The sequence below is a fragment of the Meriones unguiculatus genome, chromosome 3 (assembly GCF_030254825.1).
Source record: "Meriones unguiculatus strain TT.TT164.6M chromosome 3, Bangor_MerUng_6.1, whole genome shotgun sequence".
NCBI lineage: Eukaryota > Metazoa > Chordata > Mammalia > Rodentia > Muridae > Meriones > Meriones unguiculatus.
In genome coordinates, this window is record NC_083351.1 from 139,889,383 (window position 1) to 139,910,265 (window position 20,883).

General features: G+C 43.9%; 1 protein-coding gene across 4 annotated transcripts in view; it reads left to right on the forward strand.

The window, feature by feature from the left end:
- Rhoh (ras homolog family member H) overlaps positions 1-20,883 on the forward strand; it is a 36,053-nt gene that overhangs the window by 6,305 nt on the left and 8,865 nt on the right. The window contains exons 1-2 of one of the 4 annotated variants that reach the window (XM_060380662.1): positions 14,050-14,247; positions 14,698-14,842. The exons of 2 other annotated variants lie outside the window; for them this stretch is intronic. The gene's annotated coding sequence lies outside the window, so the exon portion shown is untranslated. Of the gene's footprint in view, positions 1-14,049; positions 14,248-14,697; positions 14,843-20,883 lie in introns of those variants that run through there. One more of the 4 variants, XM_021653255.2, reaches the window with a different exon arrangement.

The following is a 20,883-nucleotide window of genomic DNA, read 5'->3' on the forward strand; positions in this document are numbered from 1 at the left end:
TATTTTGTGAGACACTGTAGACTAAAGGTTTGGTCTGAGGAAGCACACTCTGTCTCTCTGTGTCTCGTCTCTGTCTCTCTGTTGTGGGTGAGTCTAGGGGCTGGAAACTCACAGTCCAAGAGCTTATGGTGTGGAGATATAGCAACAGAGAAAGTGAAGCTGGAAATTGTTTGCTTGCTATAGAAATAAGCTGAAGCTAGTAGGCCATGCTCACGATGCTCCTTAGAAGAATGCAGTTAGTCCCACAGAATTCCCCTCCTTGAGAAAACAGCTTTTGGCAGGAATTTGAATTACCCAGGGAAAGTTGATGACCCATGAACACTTTTGCTTTAAAGACAGGGAGGTTGTCATTAAGCATAAACTTACAGCTGGGAACGGTGGGATGCCCCTATAATCCCAGCACTTGGGGAGGCAGAGGCAGGTGGATCTCTAAATTCAAGGTCAGCCTGGGCTACAAAGTGAGTCTAGGACAACAAAGGCTATACATATATCATTGGGTATGCGAGCATGTGGTTTTTTCCTGTCTCAGAAAAAAAAAAAAAAAGAATAAACTTACAGGAGAATGGTAGGACAGGTTATGCCAGAAAGTATTTGGGGTGTCTTGGTGCATGATAATATATTAAAGGAAGAAAGAAGGTACAATTTTTGGTAAAATGGGTAACCATAATCAGAAACTTGTAGCACTCACAATAATGATAATAACAGATATACATCATAAAATAAATATCAAAAGTAAATGACAGCCCTGTAGCTGCGGTCCTGAGAAACCCCGTTTGTTTGTTTGTTTGTTTGTTTGTTTGTTTGTTTGTTTGTTTTCCTGCCCTTAGAACAATGGCGATAGTCATAAACTCTCAAATGTTTAGTGCCCCTCTAAACATTTCCCTTTATTCACATTTCTCATCACCAGGGCTTCTATTCTCTCAGGACAGGACATGAAAAATCAAGAACAAACTGAGAGCCCATCTTGACCCCAGAGGCTTGGTTTAGGGTCTGTTGGCTCTGAAGCATCAGACACCTAGAGTGAGACTTCTGTGAGCCCCTGATGACTGTCCTCATCCCCTGTATGTGTGTGTGGGTGTTGGCTTATGCTCTACAACATCCTCTCCTCCTTTACCTTCATCTCCTTCATTTTTATTCCCCCTCCTTCACTCTTCTTCTCCTCCTTCATTTTCCTTCCTTCCTTCCTTCCTTCCTTCCTTCCTCCCTCCCTTTCTCCCTCCTCTCTCTCTCTTTCTCTCTCTTTCTCTCTCTCTCTCTCTCTCTCTCTCTCTTCATTCTGAGAGAGTCTCACTCAGCAGTCCAGGGTGTTCTGGACTCACTCTGTAGTCTAGGGAAGCCTTATGAAGAGCAGAGCTCACAGATGTGAGCCACCAGAGGTGGCATGCTTTCTCCTCCTCCTCCTTGTTCTTCAGTTTTTTGAGTCAGGGTTTTTCTGTGTAGCCTTGGCTGTCCCGAACTTGCTTTGTAAACCAAGCTGGCCTTGAACTCACACAGATCTGCCTGCCTCTGCCTCTGCCTGTACCTCTGCCAGGATTACAGGCGTGTGCCATTGCACCCTGCTCCCTCTCCTTTTTTAAATGACTTATTTGTTTTAATTTTGTGTGCATTGGTGTTTTGCCTGCATGTATGATTATGTGAGGGTGTCAGATCCCAGGAATTGGGGTTACAGACAGTTACGAGCTGCCTTATGGGTGCTAGGAATTGAACTTGGTTCTTCTGGAAGAGCATCCAGTGCTCTTAACCTCTGAGCCATCTCTATGGCCCTAAGGAATGTTTCTTAATAAGTTTTGGGGTTACCAATTCTTTTGAGAGCTAAAGAGAAACAAAGACTTCTGAGAGAAAGAACATATACAGGAATATGGACATTTGCCATAGAGTTTGGGCATGTGCATGCGTGTGTGTATCTAAGTATTCTTTAAAGTCTTCCTAAAATTCCACAGGCTTCACATTAAGAACACTGGCCTCAGAGGCTGTTAGTAGCACAGGGGAAGCATTATGGGATGGAGGAAATCAAGTTCTGCTTATTGTGATTTCAGGTTAGACAGAAACACTGACTGTCCACTGACGCTGACCTGAGGACAAGATGGCGGCTCGTGGGTGCCATCAGATCCTCAAGTTGTGCAGCACATGGGCTCGAACAGGTTCCTTCCAGAGAGTATATGGTCACTGCTCTAAGTCCTTCCTTCTGAATCTTCTCCTGTGAAACCAAGGTCAGCTCCCTGTTGGGAGAGCAACCTCCCAAGAGTCTGTTTTCATGTCCTACGTACAGCTGTGTGCAGCCTCGGATAGCACCAGAGACCTACGGAGTGGATCGACTTGGACTGCAGTGTAGAGTGAAGGGCCAGGGTCAGCTGACACCCCCAGCCAGGTGGCGAAAGGGAAATAGCAGGTGTGTGTGCTGATTCTGAGTGTGAGACGTAGCTTTCCCTTCCCTTCCTTTTCTCTCTCTGTGTGTCTCTGTGTGTGTGTGCTCAGGGTGGGCCTTCATGCATGCACTAGGCAAGCACCCCAGCATTGGGCTATACCCTCCACCTAGATATCATCTCTCCTCCCTGCAGCTGATCATGGGGTTGAATCTTGACAGCTATGGAGATGGTCCTTTCCCGGTAGAGTCTTTTGCCCACAGATGCCCATTTGACCATCGTTGGGTATGCGAGCATGTGGTTTGGGGAACTGTGTGTTTTGGTTGAGAACCCAAGCCTCCACTTATCTTTTCTCAGCAGAGTGGAGACTTACCCCAAACCTGTGTGCTTTAACCAGCCAACTCTGAGAAAAGCGATAGGATGATCCCACACTATGAAGTCATGGTCATGGGGTGGGCTACAGGATAGGGATGGGAAGGGTACCCCTTCCTCAACCCTCCAGAGACCAAGTATGTGAAAATGCCTATGAATCTATAAAGTGTGAGTCAATGTTCTCTTTTTCTGGGCTAGTATGAGAATTGTACAACTATCTTTGAGGTAGAAAATGAAAATCTCTAACAGATGTATTCATGTAAGGAGAGTAACTTGCCTTCTGTCACTGCTCTAATCTGTACACCCATGGCCAGGCTTTGCACCAAGTTTTATAAGTGTCAGGGCAATAGCATTGCATTCTATAACCCCAATATAGCCCTCAAGCCCTCAAGTGCAGAGTTGGGCTTACAGCTTTTCTGACTCTATGGTGGTACCGTTCTGCCTTTCATTTTCAGAATGGCACTCCATACATTACACTAGCATAGGCAACACTTTACTATAAAACAGACTTCAAGTTAGGTTTGACAGGCCGATGTTGGCGTTCTGAGCACGCTGGAATGGGCTCAGCTAAGTTAGGGGGTTAGCCTGCTACCTATTACATTTTTAGTAAACAATACCATTTGGCAAGGTTCATCAGAACATCATGCCATTGTAAGCCAAGGAACACTCCAGTACCCCGAAGGCCAGTGGCAAACTCCTACCTTTTTCACAGGTCTCTCAGTGTCCTCGCTGCCCCCAGTTAGCCGGTTGTTACTGCAGTTCTGTGGCTGGTACCTCTCCCTTCTGGGTGATCCCTTCTCTTTCAGGTAGAGCCCTGCATTTTATTTGTCTCCTTTCCCTCCAGGCCCATCTGCCTCTCTCTTGAGAAACCTCTAAAGATATTTGCTTCACCACGAACCCTTTTCTTTCTCCTTCTCTTGTATTTTTTTTTCTCAGTTGCCACAAAAACTTCAATTAGTTTCATTCCAACCACGAGCTGAAGAAGACAATGCCTGCCATGGTGGGGGAATCTAAGACCATATGAGATCAGTCCTCCTAGCAAGGAAAGAGAAAGCCATGTACTCAGAATCAAATTTAAATGATGTAAAGCCATTTCTGCCGGCCACAAAGCCCTTCAGGGATTTTTGTGTAATTTGCTCCACAGCACTTTTCTCCAGGTAAAACCTGACTTTTGTCAGCTCCGATATCTTTGGACAGTAGCTGGCTGAATTCACGGTGGTGTCGTTTCTTCCCTTGGTTATGCTGTGGGGATAGAGGTGTCAGAGGTCCATACAGGAAATAGGAGGAGTAAAGCCAGAAATATTCACACATCGGCAGGGCCACAGCTTCCTACGTCTGCTAAAACAATATTGTCATTTTATTCCTGTACCTAGATTCTCAGGCCATACCAGAGAATGACGACGGTGACACTGTTGGCTTGAAAAATCTAACAGTAAATCTACACTCACAACAGTAATGCAGGTCTGTTGGAGCAAATATGACATATGCTTTTTAGCATAAGCACATGAGGATACATTTTTGCAGTCTGTAAGTTTTTGTGTGTTAAAATTCCCAATACCCCGGTGTCTTCACTCCAAGCTGTGCAGACCCTATGGAGAAGTGTCCCAGCAATGTGCCCCAGTGTAAGAGAAACCCCCACCAAGTCTCCAAAAGAACATCTGAACTAACAAAGGGAGACTTTGGCCGTCCAACACCTCTGGATAGTTTTTCTTTCTTCTCATCATCTACATGTCTTGGGAACAGTAATCAAGAGGGAGATTGTGGCAATATTAATATTAGATTCTAGAGCTGTGAAAATATGTGGCTAGTGGGGAGGCCTGTGTAAAATTTAGACCGAAAGCTCCAAAGCAGATTGATGGCTTTGGGTTTCCCCAAGTTCTGCCATTTGACTTGGGAAAGACCCTTCAGGTGCTTATCTGGGAGAAAGGTTCATGTCTCTTCCAACAGGGTTTCATTATAAGCCTAGATTGCTAGTTTTTAAAATTGCAGTCAAGGGAAAAAACAACAACAACAAAGAAAAAAATGTCAGCATTTTTAACTTAAGTTCATGATTTTTTTTTTCTTTGACCTGTGACGAACTAACCTTACATTTTAAGCTTTTCTGAAGTAGTTTGCCCGTTCTTTGGATGGCTGGAATGACCACACTTCAAAATTATCTTTTACATGTATTGATACTGTTTTGCAGTTGAATTTTATCACGACTGGCTGGTTTTCTTTTTAAACAGGTACATAGTTCACTCTGTTACCCACCAGTTATAATTACTTTTTATCCTTTGCCAGTCTTGAGAATGGTTATTGGCTCTGTAGTACTATGTGATTAAAACAACCAGGGAGTGTGAGGAAATGAAGCTGTGATCTGAAAATTATTACGACGTTTTGAAGAGATTTGAAGCTTTAAAATCTCTACGTCTATATTTTATCTTTTAAAATTCTAAGGATCTTCGATGAGAGAATCTGAGGTTCGTGGGTCTTGTTCTTTGATACATTGATATGCACAGAAGCCACTTTTAATGACAGATGTTGAAGTTAATAGGTTGGTGAGCTTATAATTTTACAGTTAGAGAACTTATAGCTAGCTCTATAACTGTAGCTAGTTTTGGAATTTAAGCAAAACAAAATTTTCAAATGATGAATACAGCTGCCTATTTCTAAGTTCTTCACATGTCAGAAATTTCCCAAAGGAACCATGAATATTCAGTTTGGGGACCACTTTTACATACTCTGAGAGACACATGAACTTGATAAATTATGAGTGTGTTCATTTTAGCACAAGAGGAAAATTTCATAGTATCATCTTTTGTTCCACTCAAATGCTAACTGTAAGTTGGACCATCACAACGTTTCTTAAAAGGATTAATTGAGCAAAGGAGTTTTTCATTTAACTGGGAGAGAAACCTCATATTAGATTTGTGCAGTATCCCTGATTACATTTTTCAAATATTCTTGGTCTTTTTCTGGCGTTATTTTAATTTTTAAAAAATTTTATTTATTATTATTGATATTATTATTATTTTTTGTGTGTGTGTGTGTGTGTGTGTGCGCGCGCGCGTGCTTGCACACACGTGCTCAAGCATGTCTGTGTGTAGAAGTCAGAGACTCTTGCCTTCTACTGTGGGATCCAGGGATGGAGCTCAGTTGTCAGGCTTACATGCTGGTGCCCTTACTCTCTGAACCCTCTCCCCGGCCCCAGCGTTGGTTTAACAGTAACTCACACTCATGTTAGGACGGGTGTTGCTTTTGAGCTATGCTTCTGGCTGCAAGTTACACAATGCCTGAGTAACAACAGTGTTCTAAAATAAGCAGCATTCCTCCCTCCGTGTAACAGGCTGTCAGGAGGCTTGCCTTTCTGGCACTGGCTCAAGTACACGCGTGACTGTCTGCAAAGTGGCCTTGGGTTTGGAAGTACCCATCGGAGCCTGGTGGGCTCATCATTAGATGCTTCACTGAACACAGTGACTGTCCCTCCCCAGGAGGACGGGTAGCCAATAGTGTGCCAGGGCGGATCAGGCCACATGGGCCAATCTTTTCACTTCCCCTAACCCCTCCCAGGTTCTCCCCACTGCCTTACCCACCCAGCTTTGTTTTTTTAATTCTCTCTCTCTCTCTCCTTAAAACAAAAACAAAAAATCCTACAGAGACCAATCAAAAGACCAATAAGATTCTAAAAATACCAAAAATGAAACAAAACTCCATTAACGAAACAAAACTGTGGCGTTTGTTTTGCGTTGGCCGGCCACTCCCGGGCACAGGGCCTGTCCTGGAGTGTGGTTGGTGTCAACCCAGTAACGGTCCATTAGAGAATGTGTTTTTTCCGTTGCCAGGAGGTATCTACTGGAGCAGTCTCCTGGTTAGGAGTGGGCCCCATGTCTACTTCTCCCTCTCAGGGCTGGGGCCTGGTCTAGCTTGTACCCGTGTAGGCCTTGTGCATGCTACCACAGCTCTGAGTTCATCAGTACCTCAGGCCTCCTTGGAGTCATCTGTCATCTCTGGCTCTTTCTGCCTTCTCTTTTGAGTAGATCCCCAAGCCTTAAGGGGAGGGGTTTGACGAGGACGTCTTATTTAGGACTGAGTGCTCCAAAGTCCCTCACTCTCTGCTCGTTGTCCAGTGTTAGTTGACAGGGCCAGGCAGCTCCTGGGAGGCCATGTTTGCTGTGTCACGCTGGAGAAAGCACTCTGTAGCTCTTCTCCCCATCTTCCAGCCCTCACACTCTTTCTGCCCCTCTTCTGTGATGGTCCCTGAGCCTTGGAGGGAGTGGTGGAAATGCCCCGTTTAGGGCTAGCATTCAGTTGTCACTTGTTATTAGCGCTTTAATCGGACTTGTAAGAGTCTGAACTCACCATTCACTATCGTCAGTGAGAGGTGTCGGTGAGATGAGGACTGCTTAAGAACAGGAGTCACCCTTGGACGCAGACATGTGTGCTTTAGTGCACTTGCCTCTCGAGATGTGTGCTTTGCCCGTCGACTGGGATGAATGCTTCACCTGACACGTTTTTTTCAGCTCCACTAAACACCCCAACATTCCAAAGATTTTCCATTGTCTCAGATGGCAAGACCAACTTTCTCTCTCCTCTTCTTTTGTGTGTGTGTGTGTGTGTGTGTGTGCATGAGCACAGGCACATGTACACATGGCCATCCACATTTACGTGTATGTTTGTAGACTAACGTTGTATGCATTCCTCCATCACTCTTCACCTTGTGTATTGGGGCAGAGTCTTGCTTGAATCCAGAGCTCACTGGTTCGCTTAGGCTTGACAGCCAGCTTGCTGTAGGGATCACTTTTCTCTTCCTCCTGAGGCAGACGTTACAGGTAGGCCACTATGCTTCTTGACGCTTATCTGGGTTCTGGGATTGCAGCCATCACACTCGCAGGCCATGTGTTTTACCACTGAGCCACCTTGCCATCCCAGCAGGCCAACCTTCTCATTCTTGTCTCCTGTCACTTCTTCAACTGTATCCTGGGGTACAGATAGTGATCTGCTTGGCCCCTGGACAAATAAATGTGACTTCTTCAGGCCTTTGCACATTCCCCTCTTTTTGCTTTGTAAAACTCCTTTTCTTTCCGGATTTTATTCAATGCCACTTCCTGTGTGGCACTTAGAGTGGTTTCAACCATTGGCCATCCTCATTGCTTCCTATCCAGCCTTTAATATCCTCTCCACAGCCAGTTGAAGTCCAGTTTTTCCAATAAGCCCTTAACAGCGTCCTAAGATGGAGTGCATCTCAACCCCGCTATATCCCATTGCATTTCCAGGCTGTTCTCTTCCTTCGAGGCATCTGCTTAATTAACTCGTGCACTTGTGTCTCTACTTATTGCTTACCCAGAAGCAGAATTTGTATTTTGCCTCCACAGGGTTAAATCTCAGAAAGCTGGGACTACCATAACCAGTGAGTTCTGTATGTAAAGCAAGCAGTTAAGAAAAGTTGTTTAAGTAATAGATAAAGTGCATAAGCATCAGTAGACAATATAAAAGCCATAGCTGTTTGAAACGCTGTTTTCTTTGAGGTTCTAAGCCCTGCTTTATGTGTTGTGTTTTCTTAATATTTTAGGTATGTCTACCATCATGGGTATAGCTCACAGGGGAAACTCTAAGCTGGGTATGATAGTTCACATGTATAACCTCAGCACTTGGGAAGCTGAGGCAGGAGGATTGTTGTGAGTTCAAGGCTAGCATGGGCTATGGAGTGAGACTCTTGTTTAAAGGAACACACACACACACACACACATACACACAGGTTGGGGGAAGTGCTAGAGGGCCTGGTTAGAGTCAGAAAACAGTTAACCTGCCCTGTCCTTCCTTCCAGCTCTTGCTCCTCTGTGTAGGAGCTGCTGTCATGGCAGGATGGGGCAATGCTCAGGGCTGTAGCTCTGCTCCAATTAACAGTGAGCATAATCGAAGGCTAGGAACGTTTCTCCGTGTCTCAGCCAGTAGGTCTACAAATTAGGGCTATTTTCTACCATGTGAGAGAATTGTAAAGAGAAAACGAGCTAACGTATGTGAGTGACCGAATCATGGTCTAAAGCTTTGTAGACACTAGCTGAATGGTACAGTGGGTGGTTGGGCTTATGTGTTAAAATTACCTTGTTCCACTGACTCTGCGTCTTGAAGAATGGTTATCTCTGAGGAGTGCTTGTTTGAAGGATGGCCTGTGTCATCTGGCACTGTAGCTAGGTTCTTGAAAACATTTCCTTAAGTTAGTAGTCATTGTGCAGACTTCATAAAATCTACGGACATAAATCAAGTAAACTGGACATGGTCACATAGCCTGTAATTGTAGGAGACCGAGGCGGGAGAATTGCAAGACGAGGCGGGCCTGGGCAAGAGTGAGTTCACAGCATGCCTGGGGAGCTTAGTTTAAGTCCTTGGCTCAAAAATGAAATAATATAAAATAAAACAAAACAAAATAACAAAGAAGGCCAAGAGCAAAGCTCAGAGGGCAAAGCTAGGTAGAATTCCTACCTAGCCTGTTCAAATCTCTAGGTTTCTTCTCTGGTACTGGGTAGGAGTGGGGGCAGCTATGACATCATGGTACTATAATGTTATGGAGCCATTATTGGATAGCGCATTATGGACAGACATGCAGGGCGTAGCTGCATTTCCAGGAGTTGGAATATGTAACACACACACGCACACACTCACAACTCCAAGAAACTCATAGCATTTGACCTGGGGTGAAATCCTCTTGTTTCATGCGATGATGAAATTAAGTTCAGAGATGGTAACTTGCTGCTGGTTACCAAGAAAATTTAACCCATTTATTCACTGTATGCACACAGGCCTCGAGATTGTAGCCAAAGCCCACCTTAGCCCAGTTGTCTTGACTTTTGATTACCTTCTCCCCACCCTAACTTAACTGGAGTTGTTACATCTTGCAAATAAAAATACAAGATACCAGCTAAAAATTTGAATTTCAGATAAAGAACTAAAAATATTTTTAGTATAAGCATATACCATGACCATTAATTAAAGAAAAAAAAATTGTCCTGAGGAAAAAAAAGATTCTGTACAGAGGCAGATCCGAAGCTAATTATGTGGCCAGCAAGCGGCCTCAGCTGGCCTTGACAACTGTCCTTTGAGAGAGGGAACATGACTCCGGAAAAGTGAGGGTTGTTTTTAAAAGTTGTATTATTCCCAAAATTTTAATACAGCCAAAGAAAAACAAGTAGTAAAATGAGTCCTGAATGGAAGAGAATGAACGATATGGCCCATACATACATGAAGATGCCACATTGAAGCTCTTTCCTGTGTAAGCTAAACTGAAAAATCAAGAAGGAATATGGGGCTAGCCAGATGGCTCAGTGGGTAGAGGCGCCTAGCATGAAGCCTAAGGACCTGAGTTCAATCCTTGGGTCCCACGGGGTAGGAGGAGAGAATTGACCACAAGAGTAAACATAAATAAAAATAAATAAATGTAATTAAAAATTTATTGCCATGAAAAACTGGTCTTGTTTGTATAACCTCTCACTTGATTCTTATTTTTACATCTTCTAGGCTAATAAAAATTTTTAATAAATCCTTTAAATATTTAGAATATAAAAATGTGTCTGAATTTAAAAGTTACACTTATAGCGGATGATGTTAGCACATGCCTTTAACCCTAGCACTCAGAAGGCAGAGACAGGAGGATTCCTGTGAGTTTGAAGCTAGCCTGGTCTACAGAGTGAATTCCAGGATAGCCAACATTGCAAACAGAGACTCTGTCTCAAAAACAAAACAACAACAACAACAACAACAACAAAAAAGAACAAAATTTACCAATAAAATAAAATATCATGAGGTTGCTGGAAAAATACGAAATAAAATATAAAATGAGTCATGTAAACTCGTCAATTTCACCCCTTGCCAAGATATTGCCATTATGTTCGTTCAAATCCCCCCCTTCCCTGAGTTTGTAGACACAGTTTAAAGACCAGCTGTGACTGGTTCACTATAGGGGACTTCAGACTTAAATGGGGAGCACCCAGACGTGGCATCAACACCTAGGAAGCTGTCTCCTGGTGCCTAATTCTGGTGTACAAGTGGATTTGCTTGGTCGATTCACTTATGCACTTTCTCTTCCAATGAAGTTGGCTTTGAGGAGAGCGTGGGACCAGAAGTACAGAGGACTGTGAAAAATGCTCAACCTTCCAAGGTTATTCCCACTTCACCAAATGTACCGTGATAGCTGCTTTATTAATGGAGGGGCCTATTTTCTGTGGAGGGCCCTCTTATGGTCCCTGATGTCATCCTAGGCAGGCGGGTACCTTCTGCTGAGGCGGTCTTCTGCTGCATCCCTTGCTGTGACCCCTTTCTCCTTCTCTTAGAATCTGGGAGCTGCTTCCTTCCTTCCTTCTCCATCTCTGTGTGGGGAAGATTCCCCAAGACTGAACTTCTTGATCACGTCAGCTCCCAGATCGAGAAATGTGCTGTGGTGATCTTTTAAACAAATATATTTATATTAATTATTTGAGAATTTTATACATTCACACAGTATATTTTAATTATATCCACTTCCAACTCTTTTTGGATAACACCTTCCAGATAAATGCCTATACTTCCAACCTCCTCCCAACTTTCTTTCTTTTTTTTAAATAATCCACTGAGTCCAATTACTTCTGCCCACATACACATGAGGGCAGGGCCGTCCTCTGGAGCACAGTCCATCTATCAGGGGCCACAGCCATGAAGAATACTGAGTCTTCCTCTGCCAGCAACCATAAGCTGTTCATAGCTAGGTGGTGGGACTTATAAATCCCTCCCATCTCCATGCTGGCTGATGGCTTGTTCCTCTGCAGGTCTTCTGCAGGCAACCACAGTTGCTGTGCGTTCATGGGCACATCATTCCTGTTGTGTCCATAAGACACTGTTTCATCCCTGTCCTCTCTGGCCTCTGGCTCTTACAGTCTTTTGACACACTTTTCCGTGATGATCTCTTGAGCATTGGGGTGGGGGGATGAAGGGTGATCTAGCTGTCTCCTTTGTGGCTGAGCGTGCCACTGATACTTATTTTCTGCTGTTTGACCAGTTGTGAGTCTCTTCATTAACACCATTTTCACTTGCTATGGAGATAATTAGAGTCTGGTCTATAATCCTTAAAAATGAGGGACCCAGAATATTCTGCTGTGCACAAATAGCAGTGATAAGTCAGCCAAGAAGACCCTGGATTTCAGCCAGGAGAAGATAAGCAAAGGAAGAACGATATCAGACTTTCATGTGATTGAGACAGGAAGCCTCTAGATCATGTGCACAGTGGAGTACAGAGGAGGGAACAGACTCTGCCCACTGGAGCTGAACCCCAGACAGCAAAGATGCTCTGGATCTTGTTTCTGGAAAATGCCATGTGTGGATCTCGCCCTCTTCTAGGACACACACATATACGCACACACCTATCTTTGACCAGGTTAGAAATGAAACAGAAGATCCTATTGGAAGGTTTTCAGATTTACTAGATAAGATCTATTGACACAAAATATAACAATAACCATAACAAAATCTATGAAATAAATAAGCCCAGAGTGGGACATGAATGGGAAGGCCTGTAGCAACACATTCTAGGACATAGCTTACTGTGCCACCCTGATCAGAGGTGGCAGAGACAAGGATTCCATGTGGTTCCTAGGAGCAGTGATTGTTCTTGGCGGGACAATCCTGGGACAGCTGCCCTGCAGGGGAGCCCTGTGTCTCTTTGTTAAAAAGTTCTCCCCTCTAGTTCCTTTGTTTTAAAAGCCCAAAGTGCACAAAACACAGAGAAGCAGGGAAATGTGCTTGGTATAATGCAAGTTCTTTAATCTTCTCATTAGATATTTGGTGAACGGGCGGTGGTATGATGGCGTTTTGGGCATGGTTTGTAAGTTTTCTGGTACTATAACAAAACGCCCAAGGTTAGGTAAGGCTGCCCACTTTCTTTCAAATTGAGGCACGTGTGTTCAGGAAGGCTCTCATTATATAGCAGGCATGTCAGAAAAGGGATGTCCATGGTTGGAGTATGAGTCTCTGGGAAGTTCCCTGTGTTCAAATTTTCCTGTTCTGTTGCTCTCCTTGTGGAGACCCTGTCCTCTCCAGCTCTTACTATTTCCCAGTTCTTACCTAAAATTCCATTCACTCTGCCCAACAGTTGCCCATCAGGCTCAGCATCTGCTTTGATAGTCTGAAGGGCAGAGGCTTTCAGAGGCCCTCTGTGGTAGGTTCCTAGGTTGTTTCCTGTCTCATACTCCAACCAAGGACTATTCATGGAGATAACCCAGAACCCCTGCACAGATGTAGCCCAGGGCAGTTCAGAGTCCAATTGGGTTACATAGTAATGTGAAGAGGGACTGCCTCTGACATAATCTGATTGGCCTGCTCTTTGATCACCTCCCTCTGGGGGGGAGCAGCCTTACCAGGCCATAGTAGAGGACAATGCAGCCACTTTTGATGTGAACTGACAGACTAAGATCAGAAATGAGAGGAGAACCTCCCCTATTAGTGGACTTGGGGAGTGGCATGCAAGCAGAGGGAGGAGGGAGGGTGGGATTGGGAGGGGAGGAGAGAGAGGCTTATGGGGGGATGCAGAATGAATAAAGTGTAATTGAGGAAAAATTAAAAAAAAAAATAAAGGCAAAAAAAAAAAAAAAGAAAAGGGATGTCCAAAGGAGTCCTGAATGGGAGAAGAGGACACAACTAGTTTGAACACTAAAACAACCTTCCCCCAACTTTTTTTTTGTCACCGCTGCTTTCGGTGGCAATACACACACTAATATGATTTTTAGCTGGCTTTGCGTGCCCCGTCTTGCCTTTGAGAAGTTATTTGTGTGGCTCTTCCAAGGCTGGGATTAAAATGTGTGCATCTTTAGAGAGAACTTGAAAATGTGTGCGGGGTTCCCAGGTGGTTGCCCTCCTTCTCACGCACCTTCCCTCCCCATCTGCTCTGGGTCAGGCTTGGTCTTCTCCCCTCCCTAGTGCCTCGTGGGTAGAGGAGGAGGCACATTTGCTTCTGATTGACCTGTCCTGTTTCCTTCAGAGCTCTGTTGGGCTCCATCTGGTCTCTGGGTGGGTACCTCAGGCTAACCTGTCACCTTTGCCTGGGGAGCCCATCCTGGCTGCCATTGGTGCCTGTTCTGTCATTGTTGTTTCTTCCGACTTAGAAATCTCATCTGCCTCACTGAGCTCTCCTTTCTCACGGCCTGACATCCCTTATGATGTCCTTAGCCTTTCATACTCACAAAGAGATTGCTTTTTTTTTTTAATATCTTAAACGGTATTTTTAGTATTTTTGTTTGTTTTTGGGAACTATATTGGAACAAAACCTATGGCTCTTGGTAACTGGACACCATGCTTTCTTTCTTTTATTTTATATTGGGATAGGTTATGTAAGAGCGGCTCACTGGGCTGGCAGACGAGGCGGTGGTGAAGAGGATGGGGATGGTGGTGTCCCTAGGCTTGTCCGAAGGCGCTTTGCTAGCCTATCCCACCTTGGCTCAAGCATCCTGTGCCATGCTTTCTTGAAAGTGACTATCCAGCAGAAGACAAAGGCAGCACAGTCAAGGATACTGAGGTAGGGAAGGGTAGGAGAGCTTGGTGGTAGTCAGTTGATGCTGTAGGAACAGACAAGAAGAGGCTCGGATGCAGGGTCTTTTGCAGTGCAGAGAACGGGTCACAAACCTGCTCCAGTGTCTCCCCAACCTGTGCTTCGGACCTAGGAGCTCATGATCCCCTTCTCCTTAGACAGGCTTTCACACATGCTCACCTCAGCTTAGGGCCACTTCCTCTGTTTGGTAGGGGTCCACTCTCCTCTTGTCCTTTCTCTCCAGGATCTAGTTCAAACAGCACCCTGTGGACCTCACCACCTGGGCAGATTTTAACACTGTCCCCAGAGTTCCCTTAGTACTTTCCATTCACTCTGACAGAGCTGGCATTCGCTCCCAATTTTAATTTTTACTCAGGAGGAAGCTGAGAGCAAGGCCATTTTACACTCAGAATCCTGAATTTCCTCTTTCTGGTTTAGGATGCTGTTCTCCAAAGTTCTAGCTTCTGGGACCTGATCTCCACATGGCCTTCCTGTGGGCTTTACATTGCCTTCTGCTGTGAAATCATCTCCATAGAGAAAAAAAAGTGAAGGTCAGAGGCATTATCACCCAAGTTAAAAAACAGTAAGTTTTTAAGACTTGAAGCCCAGTCTAAAACTGTATTAGCTTTTTCTTTATTACTTTCTGGTCTCACTAGGTCAAGTGTAGGTGAAAGCTGTTCCTTTTAACAAAATCTCAAACATTTGACTTTACCCGGCTAGCTCAGTCGGTAAAAACAGGACTCTTTATTTATTTATTTTTTATTTATACAGTATTCTGCCTGCTTATGTGCCTGCAGGCCAGAAGAAGACACCAGATCACATAGATGGTTGTAAGCCACCATGTGGTTGCTGGGGATTGAACTCAGGAACTTTGGAAGAACAGTTAGTGCTCTTAACCTCTGAGCCATCTCTCCAGCCCCCAAGCACAGGACTCTTAATCCCAGAGTCATGGGTGTGCTTTCCACGCTGGGTGCCAAATGCTGTTTCTGACAAAATCTCAAACGTTGATTTTACCGATAAAGAGCCAGACGCTGCGGCGAAACTTGCTGGCTCAGAGAGGCAGAGAAAGCACCCAGTTGACCCTCCCCCTCAGACGACATCCCAAAAGAAGGTTCTTCTTCTGAAAGCCAATTAAAGGCAGACTGTCGCTTCTTTTTTCCCATACTTCTATGAATTTTGAAGTTAATTTATTGCATATATATATATATGCAATAAATTAAGCCATTAAAAGAAGAAAACGAAAACCCTACACCAAGGTTCCCTGGTGGCTTCATGGGCGCTACAAATTCCTGTCTATTTCCTGACCTTTTCAGCTGAGCATCTAGGGAAACATTTAATCGCATAGCTGTGGACTATGTTTATAATCTATATAAAAGGACTTATGTCTGTATTCCAAAGAGAGGAGGGTTAAAACTCTAAGGAAACCTCAGGAACCTCAGTATTCTCACCTGACTCTTAGAGAATTTAAGGAGTAGATAATTTAAGTCTTAGTGACCATGTACCTAGTGGAGTTTGCTCTCCAGAGAAGCAAATGTAAGCTGAGGTGAGGATCTCCAGGTGCCTGGAATGGCCACTTATTGCTGAGAGCAAGGCCTTTTATCTGCTTGTGCCTTTTGCTCTGCCTGGATCAGTGTCCTTTTGGACAAGGGAGGCCAGATCTCACCAGGGCCACTGGGTTATATCTGTATATTAAATTCTATAAGAATGGGAGGGACAGGTCCTTCACCATGCCACAGACTTGTTTCTTAGTATATAGTGTACATTGCTGAGCAATGCACAGAGGGTGACTTGATTCTTTTTAGTGCCCTGTGAGAGTCCATTGTATGGATGTGGCATTGTTCCTCTAATCACTTCCTCTTCATGGACCATTCAGTTAGCTTAATTATTTTGTTGCTGTTACAAAGTTCTGCAGCAATGGAAATTCTCGTGTGCTTGGGCTATGTGTGTAAGCGTTCTGGCACAATGTGTTAAAAAAATAGTTTCTCATTAAAAGGTGTATGTGTTTAAATGTTTGGTAGAGACTGGCAGGAATACACAATACTGGGGTAGCACAAAGTAATAAGGGGTCTGTGGTTTGTAAAGAGTCCACTTTGCTCATCACTGTGTGCAGGCAGTGATGAAGTCAGACTGAGTTTTGTCTCGCTTCTCTCTTCTCTTTACTCCCTTATCTCTTCACTTCTACCTCTCCCTCCCCCCTTTCTTCCTCTCTTTCTTTGCCCTCTCTCCCTCCCTCCTTCCTTTCATTTTTTTTTTCTTTCTTCTTTGCTGAGATAAACTCTTGCTATGTAATCCAGCCCAAGTACTAGACCAGGAAGGTTTCAAACTCATGTCAGTCCTCCTGCCTCGGACTCTCAGGTATTGGTGCCACCACACCCGTCTCAGAGTAAGCTCGTTATAACGTGTGCAGATTCTAATATCACTTCGGGGCAAATTAAACCTCCCCTGAGCTTATGGCCTTTTACATTCCCAAGCTTGAACAGTGGGTCAGAGTTAAACGATGACAGCAGGGTGGCCCTAGAGACTAGGAGGTGGATGTAGACTTACTTGAATCCTGTTGTTCCAAGTGAGCTCTTGAGATTTTTGTATTTAATTAATTTTGACTGATAAGGGTGAGTCTTAGTGCATATATAAATTATTTTTCTGACTTTAGATGAGGTTTTAGAATCTAAATGTATCTTATAACTTACTCCCCGCCAAATACATGTCAGCACTGAATTTTGTCCAACAACATTCATCAAAGACAACAGGCCTTTTTGGTTGTTGTTTCTCTCTACTGGGGATTAAACCCTTACACTAGGCAGATGTTAAATTTCTGGGCGATTTCCCTGCCCTTGTTTCTATTTTGTTTATTTCTGAGACAGGGTCTTGTTATGTACCAGAGGTTGGCCTGGAACTTGCTAAGCAGTCCAAGCCAGTCTTGACCTTGCTAGGTAGCCCAGGCTGACTTTGAACTTACTATTTTCCCCGCCTCAGCCACTCTAGTACTAAGGTGGTGGGTGTGCATCCTGGCATGGTGCCATTCTTCCTTCTGGATATCTAACCAGTGGTGTGTGAACGTGGTTAAATAAGTCTGTCTGTAGCCGGGCAGCGGTGGCACATGCCTTTGATCCCAGCACTCGGAGGTAGAGGCAGGCAGAACTCTGAGTTCCAGGCCCGCCTGGTCTACAGAGAGTGTTCCAAGACAGCCAGGGCTAGACAGAGTAACCCTGTCTCAAAAAACAAACAAAGAAAAACCAAACCAAAACAACAACAACAACAGCAAAAACAAAAAAGTAAGAATGAGAGAAAGAAAAGAAATCTGTTTGGTGTTTGATGTTAAAGATCAGGCCTGGACTAAGGAAGAAATAACCCACCCACTGAAAAATGTCATTCTGGCGCTTTGCAGCCTTTATTTTGGATCCTAGTTTCATTGAGTTTACAGGGTTAGGCAGGCCTGACCCAAGAGAGTACGAGAAGCTGGAGGAACAGAGAGACAGATGATGGACTCTCAGTCAACTGCTGGTGCCCTGACCCAAGCAGTCCACCTCATCAGGTGTCATCCCGGGCAAGGACCGTTACTTCTCTGCGTCTTATTCATTATCTCTCTGAAAACTGAGGGGGAAATGGTGCTGACTGTAGGATGCGTTGTTATCAAGTGAGGCAATTTTCATAAAGCACTTTAAACAAGGTCTGGCAAATACTGGCGTTTATCATTTCTTGCCAGAGGTTGAGCTTCAGTTTGGTGTGGGACAGCGCACCCTCTCAGATGGCTTAGAGGCCATGCAGGTTACACATTCTCATCCATACTTGGTGGCTTCAGTTCCATGACTCACCTAAGGTCACGTTATTAATCAGCAAGGGAGGGATGAGACTCAAACTGGGCCTGCAGTCAATGCCCCTGGGCCCGCCACAGATCAGCCCAGTGATGTTAGAGGTTCTCACTAACCAAAATCACTGCTCTCTGCTCGGTGCCCTGGCCTAAATGGCCTGCCTTCTTCATCACTTAAATAAGTCATGAATTAAAGGTTTATCCTAATTCTGAAGGACTTAGGGTAATGCTTGCCTGAAAGAGATAGGATCTGTCTGTAAAGCAAGTCAACAAGAAAGGGAATGGCCATCTAGAGAACAATTTCATATTAGAATTGGGAGGGTTTTTGTTTGTTTGTTTGTTTTTAGTAAAAAGGTCACTTTTATGTAATAGAATCGTTCCCCTGGAGGGATGAGGGGAATAGGTTAATTTAGAATGAATGATTTGGAAGAGCTAGCTAGTTATATAACCTTTGTGCTTGAATAGTAAAGAAAAGACATGATGCATTTGAAACATACCCAGCAGATGGAAAATGTGCTGACTCAGCAGGTTCCATTCTGGGCGTGGTGGAGTCGGTCCCCGGCAGCCCAACTGCTTTCTGTAGCTCTTCGCTTCCTTATGGGGGAAATGAGTGGGCTGACTCTGATGACCTTTTGGTCCTTTCATCATACTGAGTTTCTTTCCACGGCGGGGGACTTGTTACCCTGCAGATTGGAGGTTGCTCAGTATGAGGGAGTACCAGTAAACAGGGGAATTTCCTAAAACAGTGGGCACACCATATTAAACAAATATTGACAATACATTTTTCCAAGGAGAGAGTTAACACCCTCAATCCCTAAGAAGGGTTTTTAAATCTCACCTTGCTTGGTTGAGACAATCTGAAGACTTTCGAAATTTAAAAAAGAACCAGGAGACAGGGTAGAGAAATCCAGTGCTCCAATCGGTTAATGCACAGTACTTACACTGCAGTGAAGAGCAGAACACTTTTCTAGCATGTGTAAAACCCTGGGTTCAATCCCCAGCACTGAAAGAAAAGAAGAAAAGAAAAGAAAAGAAAAGAAAAGAAAAGAAAAGAAAAACAAGCAAACAGAAATCAATCAAACAAACAAAGTTTGTTTGTTAGTAGTCAGACCCTATCTCAAAAACCAAAATGTAACCAACCAAACAAGAACAATGAAGAGAGAAAGAGAAAAGGTGGACATAATTAAAAAAAAAAAACAACCCAGAATTTTAATTTTTACCAATTACAAATGAAAACAAATTAAAATGAAAATAATATATGCAGTGGTCATGGATAACAGAGTGATGAAATGGCATTCATACAGCTTAAGGACACTGGTCCCAAGTTTTTTCTTTTTTTGTCCCATTAACTGCTGTTATTTTTTACCTTAAATAAATGATCACATAGTAATGCCAAATTATCTATAAAGCTTCACTTAATGTAATCGTGAGATTAAGAGAATTAAAATATATAACAATAGGCAATTGGTTAGATAAATGATGTTTTAATGTCTGTACAGATTGCAGTTTTACGTAGGTAGGAAAATTATGTTGGGCGAATCCTGATACAGGAAATATTTGCAATATAAATGTTAAACTAAGGGGTTGGGGAGGTGCCCCAGTTGGCAGAGTGTTTACCTAGCATTCGAGAAGGCCTGGGTTTGATCCCCAGCACTGTATAAACCGAGAGTGGGGAAGCTTGACTCTAATCCCAGCACTGGGGTGGTGGAGGCAGGGGGATCAGAAGTTCAAAGTCATCCTTGGCTACAAACAAGTTGGAGGCTAATTTGGCTTCTGTCAGTCCAGGTCTTCAAAAAAAAAAAAAAACGGTTAAACAAACAAACAAACATATATATATATATATATATATATATATATATATATATATATATATTACGATATTAGTTTTGGAAAAGAGTGAAGTGCAGGAAAAAAAAACATAGGGATATGTATACTGATATTACACAGCTCTTGGCAGTAGGTGGCAGCTGGTTTTTTCACCTTGTACTTTAGATTGTTCGTGGTTCTGATGTGTCCCATCATGTCTGTGTACTGATTATGTAAGCAGAAAATAAGGGATGATCCAGAGAAAATGGCTGGTGATCGGAAGTGAGATCTTCTGAAGGGCCTCAGCAGATCAAGGGCAGAACTGAACTTGTACGTGTTGGATGGAGAAGTGGGGAGCTCCAGCATGTGGCTGCTCCCTCGTGGATGGTGTGGCAGAGCTGGGAGGGGTTCTAGACCTGGAGAAGACGGCTTTGAACAAGTGAGAGAAGGAGCCAGCCATTGAAAGTGTAAGAAGGAACCCGCCACATGGTAATACGGAAACTTCCCACTGCCCCTCACCTTTGCAGACAGAGAAGGGCCCCCAGGGTGGGGTCCTCCTTACTCAGGGACCGGCTTTGATTCTTGATCTGGTTTCAAGTGGTTTACACGCTTTTCGCTCCTGAGTTTCTCTCCTTTTCTTTTCGTTATGATGTTGTTTACCCTTTGCAAACATCAGACTCTTCAGAATTAGGGCAGAGGGTTCTAAGGGAAGCCAGTGCGTGTGTCTGTGTCGGTGTAGAGGATGGAGGACAGCTTATGCGAGTCAGTTCTCTCCTCCCGACGGGTGGACCCCAGGAATCAAACTCTGGTTGTCAGACTTGGTGGCAAATGCCTTTACCCACTGAGCCACCCTCACTAGTCCTATTTAAAGAACGTTTAACTTGAAAATGTTTTAACAAAACCAAAAGCAGAAAGTAAACTTGCATTCTTCCCTCGCTCGACTTCAATCGTTCTTCAACTGTTTCCCAGTCTTCAAAAAAAATTTTTTTTTATCTATTCTTTTGTGCATT